At 42.8% G+C, this 15,769-nt stretch overlaps 1 long non-coding RNA gene across 1 annotated transcript in view; it reads left to right on the top strand.

Annotated features, from left to right (window-relative positions):
- LOC123017262 overlaps positions 1–15,769 on the top strand; it is a 731,707-nt gene that overhangs the window by 267,394 nt on the left and 448,544 nt on the right. The window contains exon 4 of the long non-coding RNA XR_006413564.1: positions 1,696–1,700. This is a non-coding gene — a long non-coding RNA (uncharacterized LOC123017262). The remainder of the gene's footprint in view (positions 1–1,695; positions 1,701–15,769) is intronic.

The raw sequence follows: 15,769 nt of genomic DNA on the forward strand, positions 1-15,769 counted from the left end.
CTGTGCCCATACCTGGACAGTGATAACCTAGCTTCAGTAATCTCTAAATTCGATCACTGCAATACACTCTACTTGGGGCTATCGTTGAAGACAGTTCAGAAGCAGCAGCTTGTGCGTAATGCAGCAGCCAGATTAATAACCTGGAACTGTATGTCTGAACACATAAGACTGGTTCTGGCAAGCTTGAATTGCCTGCCTGTATCCCCCCATCTATGGAATAACCTCCCCTCTGTGGCCCAGCTGTTGCTGAATCTCTCATCTTTTTGGTGCCAGGTTCAGATGGTGCTCTGTTCTGAGGCTGTTCAGGATTTGCTCAGCCACCCAGGGGCTTAAGGGGGATTACCAAATGTTGCAGAGTCACTCTTTTTTATTATTCTTTGTGTTGTTTGTTTTTATCTTTTGTTTTAGCTGTTTTTGGCAGTTTCAAACTTTTTAATTTTTAATTTTTGACATTTTAATTGTATTTTTATTATTTATTTTGATAGATTGTGTCAACCTTTTACAGAACTTCAGCTGTGGGGGTCAGTATAAATTGTAATAACATAATGATAGTAATAACAACAAAAACAAAAAAAAAAGCTTCACCTGCGCAAGAGGACTTGAGAATACTTTTCTTGCATAGTAACTTTGGTTTGGATTTGATATAACTACATGAGTCTAAAAATCCATATATGGTGCACCAAGAAAATACATAAAATGGCATAGTTTTGCATTAAAATCAAAGCATACCAAACCAAACCAAGCCAAAATGGTTCCCTGCCTGGGACAGCCTAGCATTTCAGGAAAAGGCTGCACATAGTACACTGGGACACTTTTCAGCCAAAGAGTGGGATAAAGACATTTGAAACAAACCAAGAGGTGAGTCCTCATTTGCAGCGGTAGTCCAAACCATCTACTGCCAGTCTTCAAGTTTGTTCTGTGTAACATAAAAGCCTGACTATGGCTATGGCTATTTCTGAAAGGTTCCCTGGCGAAGGTTTAAAAAAAGGTTGCAGGGGATCATTTTCCCTGCAAATTTAATCTGCACTGGCTTCTAGTCAGTTTCCAGGTCCAATTAGAAGTGATACTATTAACCTTTCACCACCTAAACGTAGAGGAGTGGAAGGTGTGGCACTCCAGATGTTAGTGGACTACAACCTCCATCAGCCTTAGCAAACATAGCCAACACTGGGAGAGGGCAGGAGTTGTGGCCCGAACACATATTTATTTATTTTATTTATTTTTCGATTTGTATCCTGCCTTTTTCCTACAAAGGGCTCAAGGCAGCTTACATCATTCTCCTCCTCCATCTTATCCCCACAACAACAACCCTGTGAGGTAGGTTGGGCTGAGCGTCTGTGACTGGCCCAAAGTCACCCAGTTGGCTCCATGGCTGAGCGGGGACTAGAACCCAGATCACCTGAGTCCAATCCCATGCTCTTAACCACTACACCACACTGGCTCTCCCATATGACCCCATCACTGATTCTCACAGCACTCCACGGTCTCTAACTGCTTGATTTTATCCTCCCATTCTTTGTTAATCATAGTATAATGTTTTAGATTAATGTGGACTACCTAACAGTGGATTTTTTTTTGTATGGCTGGTTATCCACATAATATCACCCCTTTCCTAAATGAATAATTTGAGTTTAACCATTGTGTCCACACATAAAAATTTCCGCATCTAAGTAAGATTCTTGTGCATCCTTTCAGCCCAGGTTGGCTGCAGTCCAATTTAAAATTAAGCACATATTTTGCCATTAATCTTAGATAAACCTTCATGTCCTTCTGTAATAAGTTGCTTGGCATAGTAAATGTATGTGCCATGTAACAAGCAAGAAAAAATAATTCATTTAAAAAAAAACTCAAGAGTATAAGCTTCTTGGACTGAATTTTTAAAAGGCCAGTTGCATAGTATCTTCCAATCTGAAAGCACATGTGTTTATCCAATGGATTTATTTAAATGTTTATATTCTACCCTTCCTTTAAAGAAAACCTCATGGTGGCTAACAATGATAAGTTAAAACAAATTCCTAAAAAAATACTAAGAGTGCCATCCCAACCCCCTGATGTTGATGGCTGGAGTGGATTAGGATCCCATGTGGGTGACAGGATGGTGGAAAGCTATCCCCAGAATCTGCTGGTAGAAAGTCCAAAATGGGGTATTCTGAGATAGGAAGGAAAGAACAGGCTTTGCCTGGAGCAAACCCAACTCAGGGTTGTCAGCTGGGGCTGCTGTGGCAGAAACATAGCAGAACAAAATGCTCTCTCCACTTCCTGCCCCACTGGGCATGCGCAGCCCATTCACTGCTTCATTCTTCCCCAGTGGATCTGCTGCTGGATCGCTAAAGTACGTAGCTCCATTCCTCCCCAGCTTCACTTTCGGTTCCTGTGCAGCTTTCTAAAGCGACAGAATACATGTGTGCGCGCGCGCGCGCGCGCACACACACACACACACACACACACACAGAGCAGTTAAAATGGTTGGGCATCTTCTACCAATAAAAACAGTTCAGTACAAAATCCATCCATATATGATCTTACATGTCATTCCAAAGCCTTCTAAACAAGAAGATTTTATTTCAAAGCCTGGGCACATCAACCAAAAAGACCTGCTCCCTGGGAGAGGCGCATGAGGGTGTCTAACAACTTAGCAAACTGAAACAAAAATAATTGCACAATTTTAAATGCTGCAGTGCGAATCTATGCAGAACTAAACCTTCAAAAATTCAGTAAGACTTCCTCCTACCCTTAGCCTTTGTTGATATGGTTGTGATCAACCCTTTGTTGTAGGTAAGCTCTTACTGCATTTATAATAGCTAGGCCAAGGTGGGATATATGACCTTCTTCCCATTTTATCAGCATGGAACTATGTGCATTAAGTTAGGCTCAGGGGTAGTAAACAGCTCACAGACTTCCTGTAAGTCTCCTGGCTGAATGGGGATTGGATTTCTAGTCTCCCCAGTCCACTATGTAGACCACTAGCCTACATGGGTTTTTGATGCATCACATAATCTCTGATGAACGTTTGCACTTGGGAAGGTGCCCCATCATTCCTTCTGAAGCCTACTAATCGTGAGGGATTTGTTTGGGGGGTGTGTCAAGATATTCTTCCTTTCATCATCAAGGTTCTCCCAAGAAACAGATATCTAACAAATTCATCATAAAAACATGAGTTTGGAGCCAAAGAGCTACTTTTGGCATGCCTGGTGGGACCTCAGCTCACCAGAAGACTGTGTGATTATCCCATGCTGTGCCAAGGGCTGCAAAGTGGACCATGGCCCTTCAAACTGCAGGTGCAGGATACTACCTCTGAATTTTCCTTTGTCCAAAACAAATCCCTGCAGGTGGAAATACTAACATGTCAGGGAGAAGGGCTCTAGCTCAGTCTGTTTCAGCTAGTACCACTTGCAGGGGAATATGTCTGCAAAGAATTATTCAAAAGTATAAAAAGGATTCCTCACGTGGACTCTGAAGTAGTACGGGCCATTCTTTCCTCTTAGGGTCATGCCGCCACATTCTGTTGCATAAAGGCCAAAGTTATCTTGCTTGTGCGTCATGTAGCCGTGCTGTTGCCATGTGCCATCTAGTCATCTTCAAGTTAGGATGACCTTATGAATGAAGCCCCCCACCCCTCATGCCTGTCCTTGACAACCCTTCCCAGCTCTTGTAAACTCAAGCCTGTGGGCGGGGGGGGGGGGGTCCCAACCAGCTCATAGTTGATCTTCCCTCCCTTTTCCTGCCTTCAACTTTTCCTAACAATTTGTTTATTTAATTATTATATTTATATCCCACCCATTTTCCTTTCAAAGAGCTCAAGATGGCGACCTACTTCTCCTCCTCCTCCTAATCTTACCCTCACAACAACCCTGTGATGCAGGCCGGGCTGAGAGTTTGTGACTGGCCCAAAGTCAGCTAGTGAGCTCCATGGCTGAGTGTGGACTGGGACCCAGAGTGCCTGAGTCCCGGTCCAGCACTCTTAACCGCTAGACCACCCTGTCTATCCAGGAAGTCGTGCCTTCTGATGTGCCCAAAGTACAACAGCTTCACTTTCTCATTTTTGCCTCCAGGGAACATTCTGGCTTGATTTGATGTCAGACCCACAGATTCATCTTTCAGTTGCTCCAGGGTAGTCATGATTGTTGTTTTCTTTATGTTCAGCTGCAGTTCTGCTTTTGTGCTGTCTCATTTCCCTTTCATCAGGAGTCATTCCAATTTATGCTTGCTTTTTGCCAATAATATGGTATCATCTGCACATCTTAAATTATTGAACTATCTTCCACCAATTTGCAATCCTGTTCTTCTGATCCTAATCTAGCTTTCCTTATGTGCCCTGCATAGTGCAGTTATGGAACATTTTCTTATTGTATAGGTACCTGTGGCCCCAATTCAGATGGAGATCACAGTGCTTGTGGGGCATGAACTGGGAAACTGTAATTAAATCTATGTATTAATTTATTAGATTTTTATCCTGCTTTTTTTTCTTACAAGAACTCCACTCAAATTTGTTGTAAAGTACCTAGAAAATCTGAAATAGACTTTTAATTAAAAAGATCAATAAAGGAAAAATAAAGAAGGGAAAACAAAGGCAATTCTATGAAACTGGAATAAGTAATATAACTGAGAGTAAAAGAGAGAGGATAAAGCGAAAATTGCAGACTGCACTTTGGGACACTATTCAAGATGGCTTGACCTGGCTCCCATCTCTGCTGCCGCCAGGATAACGAGCAAGCAGAGGACACATCCACCCACAGTGACTTAAATGCCCTACAACCCTAAAACTCTCTGTGAGTTATGGGTGATTTGGACAAGCATGCTGGGTTTGCACTACATGTCATCCTGTGAGCAGGGCTTGGGTTACAAAATGGGTGCCTATGGACATGTACAAGGTTTACATGCCACCTCACCTTATTAAATAAGTTTCTTATCTAACCTACTGCAGATGAATCTGATCTGATCAACCAGGATGTTGCCTCTTCCCAGTTGGGGTCCAAACTGTAGCTTATTTATTTTGCCCCACAAAACTTAGTGGGAAGCCCTGATAACCAATCACACCACTATCTGCATAGCCATGAGCAAATGTGCTGTTCAGATGTGAAAAGCACTGCTTGTTTTATCGTTTCATGCAAAATGGAATGGGGAGGATGTCTACGAGGGATGAGGATATGTTTGCTGTTCCAGCATTATCTATCCTGCATACTGAAACCTCCACCTCGGAAGAGATTCACTTGTAAATACAGAACATTTGCAAAGCATTCAATAGCTGATACAAACTGCTTGTCTAAATTTGAACAACAGTTATTTCATAGGTTACATCAGTATTTCCATATTTCCATTCCTCTTCAAACAGTGATTTTAAAAATAAATATTTTAAGGAAAACTGCAATTTAAGTACCTTTGTGGTTTTTTCCGGCTTGCAGAACATAATCAAAATAACAGCCACAAAGCAGTCAAACTAATTTTGTTTTACAGCTAATGATGGAGCTATAACCCAGATTTTCTCTGGCTATTGCATTTGGCAGAAAGAGTTATGAAACTTCGTGCCGTTCTACATTTTGTTGAGCTTGCAATCTTGGTTGAAGGGGAGAGCAAATTCTCAGGTGCTAAACGTCAAATTGCTGATTGGAACAGATGCTGGAGTGAGCTGAGTAAGCAAGACTTTCAAGGATGGCATTTTTTCCCCAGAACTTCATCTGAGCTGGTCAAGGGCTTAATATTATGCAGTGTTTTTGTCTTGTTTAATTGAATGGACATTCTGAGAGCCACTATTGTGTTATCATTGCTGTTTTAATCTCTGTGGAAGAGCACAAACCAGTAGCATGGTCTAACTAGCTCTCCCTTGAGCAGACGCATAGGTTTCTTACTGTGTTCCAGGATATTTTGGGATTCTTTGGAAGATTGGCATTGTAGCAGGTGAGGTGGCATGTTAGTGCAAAGGCTAGTCGTGGTGGACAAGCTTCCCTGAAGGACAGCTTTTGCCCAACACTATGGAACTTCCAGTTTAAAAGAAATGCAAGACTCGGGATAATACCAGCTGTGTTCCACATCTGACTTAGATCTAGCAAGCCTGGCCAGTATCCCACCCAAATGGAGGGTGTACCTCATACCATGCCCAGAACCCTTTCCTGTGCTTAAAGGCTTAGGATTTCTCTAAAAGCGTAATGCTTAAGAAAGGGTTTCCTGAAGGTGGGAAGTCTGGAAACCACTAGTAGCAATTCTTACACTGTGTCACTTCTCTGCCTCCACATGGAAGCCCACCCTGTACAGCATGATGGTCTGAGGGTGTATGATATTCTCACATTATCAGTTAAGCAGGTCTCTGATTGGTTTGCACCTGAGTAGATGTCTGCAGTAACAAAATCTAGTATAAACGGATATAACAAAGTAAATAAAGAACAGGTAACTTTCCCATGCCTATTTGAGCAATGGAACGTCAACATCTTACAGCATCACTCCTTGTCACAATCATATCAACAAATCCCAGGTTGAAGATCAATGGTTATGTACCTTCTAAGGATAATTTATTGTGTGAACAGCTTTTCTTCTGGTGTGTTAACAGCTGCATTGATGGAACACAGCCTCATAAAATCAAATATCATTATTCAAAAGCAGTCTAAAGCATGGATTCCTATAAAGCTGCTTTACATGGTATCAGGCCAGAGGTCCAGCTCACCCAGAGTACTCCAACTGATGGCAACTCTCCCCCAGAGCGTTTTTGCAGCCCTGCTGGAGAATTTTTTCATCTGGAGATGAAAGATGGAACTTGGCTTCCAGAATGGGGAAGATAGGCTTGAAATCACAACTTGTGGCACAATCTGAGGGCAACTGCTGTACCTAAACGACAGACTTGTACCAGTGTTATCATGTATTTTAAATTCCTGAGTACCCGGCATGACATGATATTTGTCATTATCAATGCTAGAGGCAAACATTTTCCAAAGTCGCCTGTTGAATTTGCTTGCTGCGGTGATGTGTTGCCCCATTAGCACTTTCCTTCACCTTTAACATAATTTATCAAAGAAAGTGGCAAAATGCACCCTTGATCAGTCTCTCTAGTTTAATTTCGCAAGACAGGCTGTAATGACGGCGTTTCTTGGCCAGTGATGCCAAAATGCTGTTTCCCCATATTTAATGTGACACAACTCGGATAGCTGTAATTACTATGACAAGATAAAGGGAATTAGTTAAAACTTAATTAAAACCACGTGACTTGCAACTCTGACACTGTACATATTTAATAACTTTAATACTTTGTTTCTGGTTTATTGAAAGGAGAAAGGGTCTGTGTGAATTTTCTTTTGCATTAGAAGTGCACCAATTAAGGAAGAAAATTAAAATACTGATTGTGAAGAACTAGATAAGAAGCAAAACTAAAATTAGGTGTACACTTTGGCTCATGGACCAGTAATGAGTTTGCACAGGGATACCTGTTTGCTAAAGCAAATGGTAAAGGTGCTCAAACATATCCTTCACTTTACTGCTGATTGCTTTTCTTTCCTGAGGGAAGCCCAAGGCTGTCTGAACAACAAAACATGAAAGAGACAAGCAGAGGTTACATTCTTAATGGTACTCATGACTGAACGTTCACACGTAGCATTCAGGCATCCAAACGGGGCCTGCTTCTTCTGGTGCACAGGCAGTGGGACTGTGCAGCAGATCTCTGCCCCCAATATCACAAGTGTTATTCACACACGCCATATAAAATCTGCAGAAGAAAGGCCCACGTGCATACAGTTTCTGCAGGAATATATGTGTCGTGTGCCAAGATTTCCTTCCTTCACACTTTCAAGGCAACAGACTGTTTCTTTGCTTTTATTCACCAAAGGATATCCAATAAATGCAATCACCACTGAATGTATCTCTGAGCATGCACAGAATGGTTCGTTGAACCAACTACTTCTAGAAATCCTCCTTTTGGGTATGTCTGGCACTGATCTCTTCTGAAGGTCCCCTTTGGAAATGAGCCCACCTCTTTTCAATATGCCTGTCCTCTAGATGGCCTGCCCTCCTTTCCTGATGCCACCTCATGGGGTCAAGAGCCATACCCAGTTCTTCTGATCCAGAGCTCTTCTCCTGGGCTCCCACGGGACACCTGTGCATCTTGGCGCTTCTCACAGCCTGCCTGAGCACTAGGAGGAGGGAGTGGCCTTGAGATAATTCCCACTTCTTTCATCTCAAAGTCTTCAGCCCCATGTTCCCACATGCCTTCCGCCTCCTCCCCTTAATTCTCTGCTTCGGAATCCAGATTGGCAAGACCCATAAGTGCACACCAAGAACAACTGCCACCCTCATTCCAGACAATATGTGTGTTTGCAAGGCTGTGAAGGTGCCTTCAATCTACCTCCACCGTTACCATTGTTAAGTGCCATCAACTCATCTCTGGCTTATGGCGACCCTATGGATGAATGCCCTCCAAAATGTCCAGTCTTTGACAGCCCTGCTCAACTTTGTAAACTGAAGGCTGTGGCTTCCTTGTTGGAATCAAGCCATTTCCTAGTTGATTCTCCTCTTCTATTGCCTTTGACTTGTCCCAGCATGATTGTCTTCTCCAGTGAGTCTTGCCTTCTCATGATGTGCTTGAAGTACAGCAGCATCAGTTTTGTCATGGTCAGTTGTAGCTGCCTTTTCATGTGAACAGGATGCTCTTGGCAATGCTATCAGCACTTCCTTCGCAAAGTTTGTGCATGTTACCATTTATCATTGTATTTTAATACGGTGCAATAGCCAAAGCTGCCTGGGCAGTTTACAATGCAATAAAATACTCTCTACAATTCTATGTTTCTACAATGAAACAGCTTAACATTTCACTACAGAAATGTAAACCCAAATTTAAAACTTAACTTAAACAACTTAAATAAAACAAATTAATATAGCTAGGCCTGTTCGTCAGTGTGCTGTTTAGAACCATTAAATGCTGTTGAATAGAGGACAGTGGCTCTGAATGGATAGTGAGTTGGTGCAAGTGGTTCTCAGTTGGGACCTTGTTGGGGAGCCACCACTGAGAAGGCTCTGTTCCTTCCTGCCTCCATGAGATGTGGCCACCTGAAGAAGGCCTCAGCTGTTGAGTGTAGTGTCTAGGCAGATAGCAGTTGGGAGGGCATTCTATCAAGTATTATGCTCCCAAGGCTTGAACTGGGCATGGAATCATCTCAACAGCCAATACAAGTGGACCAGAATGAGTGTTATGTATTTGGATCTTCTGATCCCATTTATTGACCTGGCTGCCACATTTTATACAAGCTGCAGTTTTCAATGCAGCCTCATGTAGTGAGCATTACAATGGTCTAGTTCAGAGATTACCAGAGCACAAATTGCTGAAACTTGGTTATCCCTGTCCAAACAGGGACCTGCCTGGTTCTGCAAGCACTTGCAGGGTCAGTCAGGTCCTGATCCTGGCATAGCCAGCTGTTCCCTCCCAGGTGTTTTTTGCCCCAGCCAAGAGGGGCAAGGATCCTGTATGGATGTGGTTGGACATGAACATGTCAGCATCTTCAAGCTGCATCAACTGAAACTGATTCAATTATACTTGACTAGACTGTTGCTCTGGTCAACACCTTAATTCTCTGTTTCACAGATGTCTTTAAAACAAGAGCATTCAATGCAGGATCATAGAATCATAGAATAGTAGAGTTGGAAGGGGCCATGAAGACCATCAAATCTAACCCCCTGCTGCTGCAGGACACCATGTTACACCATCCCACTCAGATGGCTGTCCAGTTTCTTTCTGAATGTCTCTAGTATAAGAGAGCCCACCACCTCTCTAGGCAGCTGGTTCCACTGTTACATTGCTCTGACAGTGAGGAAGCTTTTCCTGATGTCCAGCCTAAATCTGAGTTGTCACAACTTGAAATGATTATTCCGTGTCCTACACTCTGGCATCAGCAAGAAAAGATCTTGACCTTCCTCTTTATGACCACCTTTGAGATACTTATAGAAGAATATCATGTCCCCTCTCAGTCTTCTCTTCTCAAGGCTGAGCATGCCCAGTTCTCTCAGTCTCGCCTAATAGGGCAGTGTTTCCAAACCCTGGATCATTTTGGTTGCCCTCCACTGGACCCTTTCTAATTTACCTGCATCTTTCTTAAATCTTGATGTTCAGAACTGGACACAGTATTCCAGGTGAGGTCTGACTAGTGAGGAGCATAAAGGAACTACTACTTCTCATGATTTGGAAGTAATACTTCTGTTAATGCATCCCAAAATAGCATTTGTCCTTTTGGTGGCTGCATCACATTGTTGGCTCATGTTTAGCCTATTGTTCACAATTACTCCAAGATCTTTTTCTTGTTCCATTTCCACATATTCCCCATCTTGTATCGATGCCTTTGGTTTCTTTTTCCTAAGTGGAGGACTTGGCACCTGTCCTTATTGAATTTCATTCTGTTGGTTTCAGCCCAGGGTTCAAGTTTATCAAGATCACCCTGGATCTTCATTCTGTCTGGGAGAGTTCTTCTTCTCTTCTAGTCTTCTAGTTTCTTCTCTAGTTTCTTCTCTTCTAATCTTCTAGTTGGTTATTCCGCCCAGTTTTATAAAATCTACAGATTTCATTATCTTTCCTTGTACTTCCTCATCTAATTCTTTAATAAAGATGTTGAAGACCACTGGGCCCAGGATTGAATCCTGTGGCACCCCACTGGTCACCTCCATCCAATTTGAGAAGGTGTCATTGATGAGCACTCTTTGTGACTGATTTAGCATCCAATTTTGGATCTACCTAATAGTTTTTCCATCTAGTCCAGTCTCTGATAATTAGCTTATCAGAATGTCGTGTGGCGCTATGACAAAAGCTTTGCTAAAGTCTAGGTAGATTATGTCCATAGTGTTCCCTTTGTCCATCTGGGAGGTTACCCAGTCAAAGAAAGAGATTAAATTAGTCTGATAGGATTTATTTTTGATGAATTCATGCTGGCTTCTATTAACCACTGCATTTTCTTCAAGATGCTTGCAATGAATTTTTACATAATTTGCTCCAGGATTTTTCCAGGGATTGACATCAGACTAAGTGGTCTACAGTTCCCAAATTTGCCTCCCCTCCCCCTGCCCTTTTGAAGATAGGGGCAACATTAGCCCTTCTCCAGTTATCTGGCACTTCTCCTGTTTTCCAAGATTTATCAAAGATAATAGTCAGTGGTGCTGAGAGTTCCTCTGGTAGCTCTTTTATGACTCTGGGACGGAGTTCATCAGGTCCTGGAGATCTGAAAGCATGTACTCCACCAAGGTATTCCTTGACCATTTGCCTCTCGATCTTGGGCTGCTACCTCTCACTTCCAGCTTGTACTTCCTCTTGATTGCAGATTTCCTTGTGGGAGAAGACTGAAGCAAAGTAGAAATTGAGGACCTCTGCCTTTTCTTTGTCACCTGTTGTCACTCTGCCATCCACTTGAAGTAGCTGGACACCCCGCTCTTTCTCATGTCTTTTGTTCTGGATGTATTTGAAGAAGGCTTTCTTGTTGTGTTTAGCATCTCTTGCTATTCTTAGTTCATTTTCTGCTTTAGCTTTCCTGATGTAATACCTGCAATTCCTTGCTATTTGTTTATATTCTTTCATGGCCTGACCCTGTTTCCACTTCCTATACATGTTCTTTTTTTCTTTCAGGCTGTCACTTAACCTTTTGTGGAGCCACATGGGCTTCCTCTGCTGTCTTCTGCATGTTTTTCTTGATGGAATTGTTCGTAGTTGTGCTTTGAGAAACTTCTTTTTCAAGATTTCCCATCCATCTTGGACACTTTTCCTCTTAAGGGTGTGCTGCCGTGGCACTTCGCTTATCATTTTTCTGAGTTTGTTCAAGTTGGCTTTCTTGAAGTTCAGGATGCTTGTTTGGCTCCAGTTACCCTTTGTCTCCTTTTGATTGAGAATTCAAGTACCACATGGTTACTTTCCCCCAGAGTTCCCATGGGTGTTATTTTGTCCACCAGGCCATCCCTGTTGGTTAGTATTAAATCGAGTACAGATGATCCTCTCGTACCTTCCTCTACTTACTGCAGGAGAAAGTTGTCAGCAACACATGTCAGGAATCTCTTGGAGGGGCCATGCTTGGCAGAATTTGTATCCCAGCATATATCACGGAAATTGAAGTCCCCCATAATGACTATGTTATTCTTCTTGGAAATGCTGGCAAGTTGCTTTTCGAAGGTGGCATCTTGTCCTCTTTTAGACTGGGTGGACAGTAATGTATGCCAACAACTATGTTTTTCTTATTTTTTTGCTCCCTTTAAATTTAGCCAGATGCTTTCAATGGGGCTACTAAGTTCTTCTTCTTGAATTTCTGTGCAGATATATGTGTCTCTCACATCGAGTACAACTCAACCTCCCTTTTTGTCCTTTCTATTTTTCTTGAACAGGCTGTATCCATCTATTGCAGAGTTCCAGTCATGTGAGTCATCCTATTCCTATAAGATCATAATTGCCCTCATGTACTATGAGCTCAAGTTTGTGTTGCTTGTTCCCTATACTCTGGGCATTGGTGTACAGACATCAAAGTTCATTCTTGCTCTGCCCTGGTTTTCTTTCTATGTTTTTTGGGGTGCTGGGCCTGCTTGAGGTTTTTTCTCTGTTGAAATATAGAAGTCTTTGCCAGGTGAAGGTATGCCATGCTGCACATCTCCCTCCCCTGTAGGTTTTAGTTTAAAGCTCTCCTGATGAAGTTTTTCATGTGGTGGCCAAACTCCTGCTTCCCATTCTTTGTGAGGTGCAGCCCATCATTTGCCAGTAGTCCATCTTCCAGGAAGCTTAGCTTGTGGTCCCAGAATCCCAATCTTTCATTACTGCACTGCCATCATAGCCAGCCATTCACCTGGAGGATTTTTCTTTCTTTGGATGTTCATGTTCAGTGAGCTCTTCATGGTTCTGTTCCTCATTGTAATGATGAGGACTTGCTGCTAGTGAATGTTAGTTCAGAGTGAACATCTGACCCACATTCCACAGTACTGATACCCTGAAGCATGTGCCATGCTTCTGGGTCACACCTCCTTTACAGTTACCCAAAAAAGGACCACAGAGCCACATCAAGCAGCTGCTGTGTAAAAGCTCCACTGACAGATAACAACTGGATGAGTTGGCATCCCCTTTGCATACCTTCCTCACGCCTTCTTTCCCGCCTGCTTTCAGAGCCTGCTTGTGCCCCCTGAGACGTCCTTTCGACAGGAAAAGCTTCAGCAAATCAGCATCCTCTCTGGCAAACATCCCACCCCTGGGGACCGGTGCCAGGGCTTATGCCAGAGGAAGCTGGCAGCATTCCAAGTTGAATGCAGCCCAGTTTTTCCAAGTATTTCAGTTCCAGCTGAGAGAATATGTTTCCCAGAAGCTGCTGTTTAACAGATTCAGCTGCAATCCTATACACAGTTATATGGAGCTAAGCTCCACTGAAAACAATGAAGTTTACTTCTGAATAAACATGTAGATGATTGCACTGTAAATATAGTATGTTGCAAGTCTAAGCAATCTCTGAAGACACCACCCTTATAAAAGGCAATGGCAGTGTGGCTGGGAAACTGGTTTCATTATTCTTATTACAGGGACGTAGTTCACCCTACAGCAACCTATCATAGGTAACTAGACATGGTGAATTGTTGCATCATCCAAGCTCAGCCCACTTCAGGGAAACAAGCCACTCTGACAGCCCATGACCTGTTCCATGGGTTATTTGATCCGTGGTAAGGAGTCGTGTCATCCAGACCTGGGAAACCAATTCCTTTCTGGGTTGCTGGGGTTGGCTAGCAAGCTGCTTGGCAAAAGTGTCAAAAGGCCCAGCCATTCTTCATGCCTGTGCTGCCACTAGCCCACTGTGACCACGTTGCCATCGATCGTGCGGCACCTCCACAAATGCCCCAGTTGGAGTTGGAGCAACTGTCACTTGTTCGTCTCCTTTTTTCCCAGTCCCAGACAACTGGCAATTCTGTCTGTCATGTATCACCACCACCACCACCACCTTTTACAGGTGCTCAGGTGCACGTTTATGTGTAATATAGGTATTGCCTTGTCAATGGCCTTGTCACTTAGCCTCCAAAGGGAAGGAGCAGGTAACAGATTGACAAGGCAAGGTGCCATATAGGCCAGCCTGTGCACAGTGGCCAGGAGTCAATTGCTGGGAAATAACAGTGATGTGTGCTTCCCAGATGAATATGTGGATTGAAATGTTGGTTTCTTTCGTTTTCACAAGTCTGCAAGGTTTGCAATAAAGTTCCAGTGCAATCCTAAAGCAGCATGCCCAGGCCAGGGGCTCTCCAGAATCCCTGCCCTGATGTTGGGACTCCATGCTCAGAGCACGCTAGCTCACTCACTCGCTCGCTCACTCGCTCACACACCCCTCCCACAGCCAGCGCAGGAAAAACCCAGCTGCCTTTTTAAGGTCACAAGAGGGGTCTCCGGGAAGGAGCTTAGGAAGCTATCCTGGCAGCACCTCAGCTCCTTCCCTCCCTCTCCAAAGCCCCACAGTTACAATGAGAGCTGCATGCAGCCATGTGCAAGGTGGGAGGAGTACAGTGGCAAAGGCTGCATTTGCTCTCCTCTTGCCCTGCACAGGATGCCTGAAATCCTCTGAGTTACATAGGAGATATGATCTGTTTGGATCAAAAAATATACAGTACAGTATAATTTGTATACTGTATTGTATATACAGTATACAAAATACAGTATAGGTTAAAATGCATACCAAAATATGTATTTTGGGGTAAGATGCATACAAGACTGTGTATTGAGAGGAGGGAATAGAATTTAAAACAATGCATATTTTTGTCTTGGTTTCTTAAGTCACAGAGTGATGCAGAAATGGAACAAAGCAGATTGAATGACTTGTAAAAACAAACATGGACTGAACTGGCCATTTGTCCCTAGCTTGAATCAATGAAATGGTCATGAAATCAATACAATGTACAGTATAAAAACCAGAACCTTAAAACATTTTTCACATAGCATTGCATAGTGCTTCCAGCAAACAACAATTTAAAAATATCTCAGATATTTGGTAAACTAGGGATGTTTTCCAGATGGTGGAGTCAACATTGTCTAGGAGGTAAAATGGTCTAATACATTTCTGCCCCGAGTTCTTATATAGCCATCACTTGGGATGAGTGAGGGTTAAAAATGCAGGAGGCAGGCCATGCAGGAATGTAGAAGAGCACTAGTATTGATGTTTATACAGATATACATTTCTTCTATCCCTTATAAATGAAATGTAAGCATTTTCAAACTGCAACTCAATTATAAGTTGAAATCATTAAACTGTCAAGGCCACCACAGGCTGGATAAAGTAGCTTCGGGGGCCAGATCCAACCGGTGGAGCTGCCTGTTGGTCAAATATGCCGTACGTAAAAATGCTACCATAAATCACAAGGATATTGCCCCAGCTGTGTGTCATTTTATCTCTGTTTCTTCATTCCATTTTGTCCTCAAGTCAACCTTGCATGCTTCTGTTCATATTGAACATCTGAACATCTACCCAAAGTTCAATTTCTTAATGTTGAAAATCCAGTGAATTTCCACTTGTGCACCTATGGAAAAAGCACTAAATCCAAAAGAGTCATAGCAATTTCAAGAACAACTGCCTCCTTGAAGGGTCCCTCAGCTTTACACAAAGAAACCAGGATGTGGTGAACAAAAAGCAATATTCCTGTGGGCACAGAACTGGTCTTTTCCACGTGCAAAAGTCAGTAACAGATCATGTGATGAAGTTCTTAATGTTTCCTTCTTTCATTGCTTTGGCATCAATGTAACAAATTATTGTGAGATATTTCTGGTACAAACACACCATTTATTCACTTCTCTGAGTTTCTGGCCCATGCATCCAAT

The sequence above is a fragment of the Varanus komodoensis genome, unplaced genomic scaffold (assembly GCF_004798865.1).
Source record: "Varanus komodoensis strain SLA01 unplaced genomic scaffold, ASM479886v1 scaffold9, whole genome shotgun sequence".
Classification (NCBI taxonomy): domain Eukaryota; kingdom Metazoa; phylum Chordata; class Lepidosauria; order Squamata; family Varanidae; genus Varanus; species Varanus komodoensis.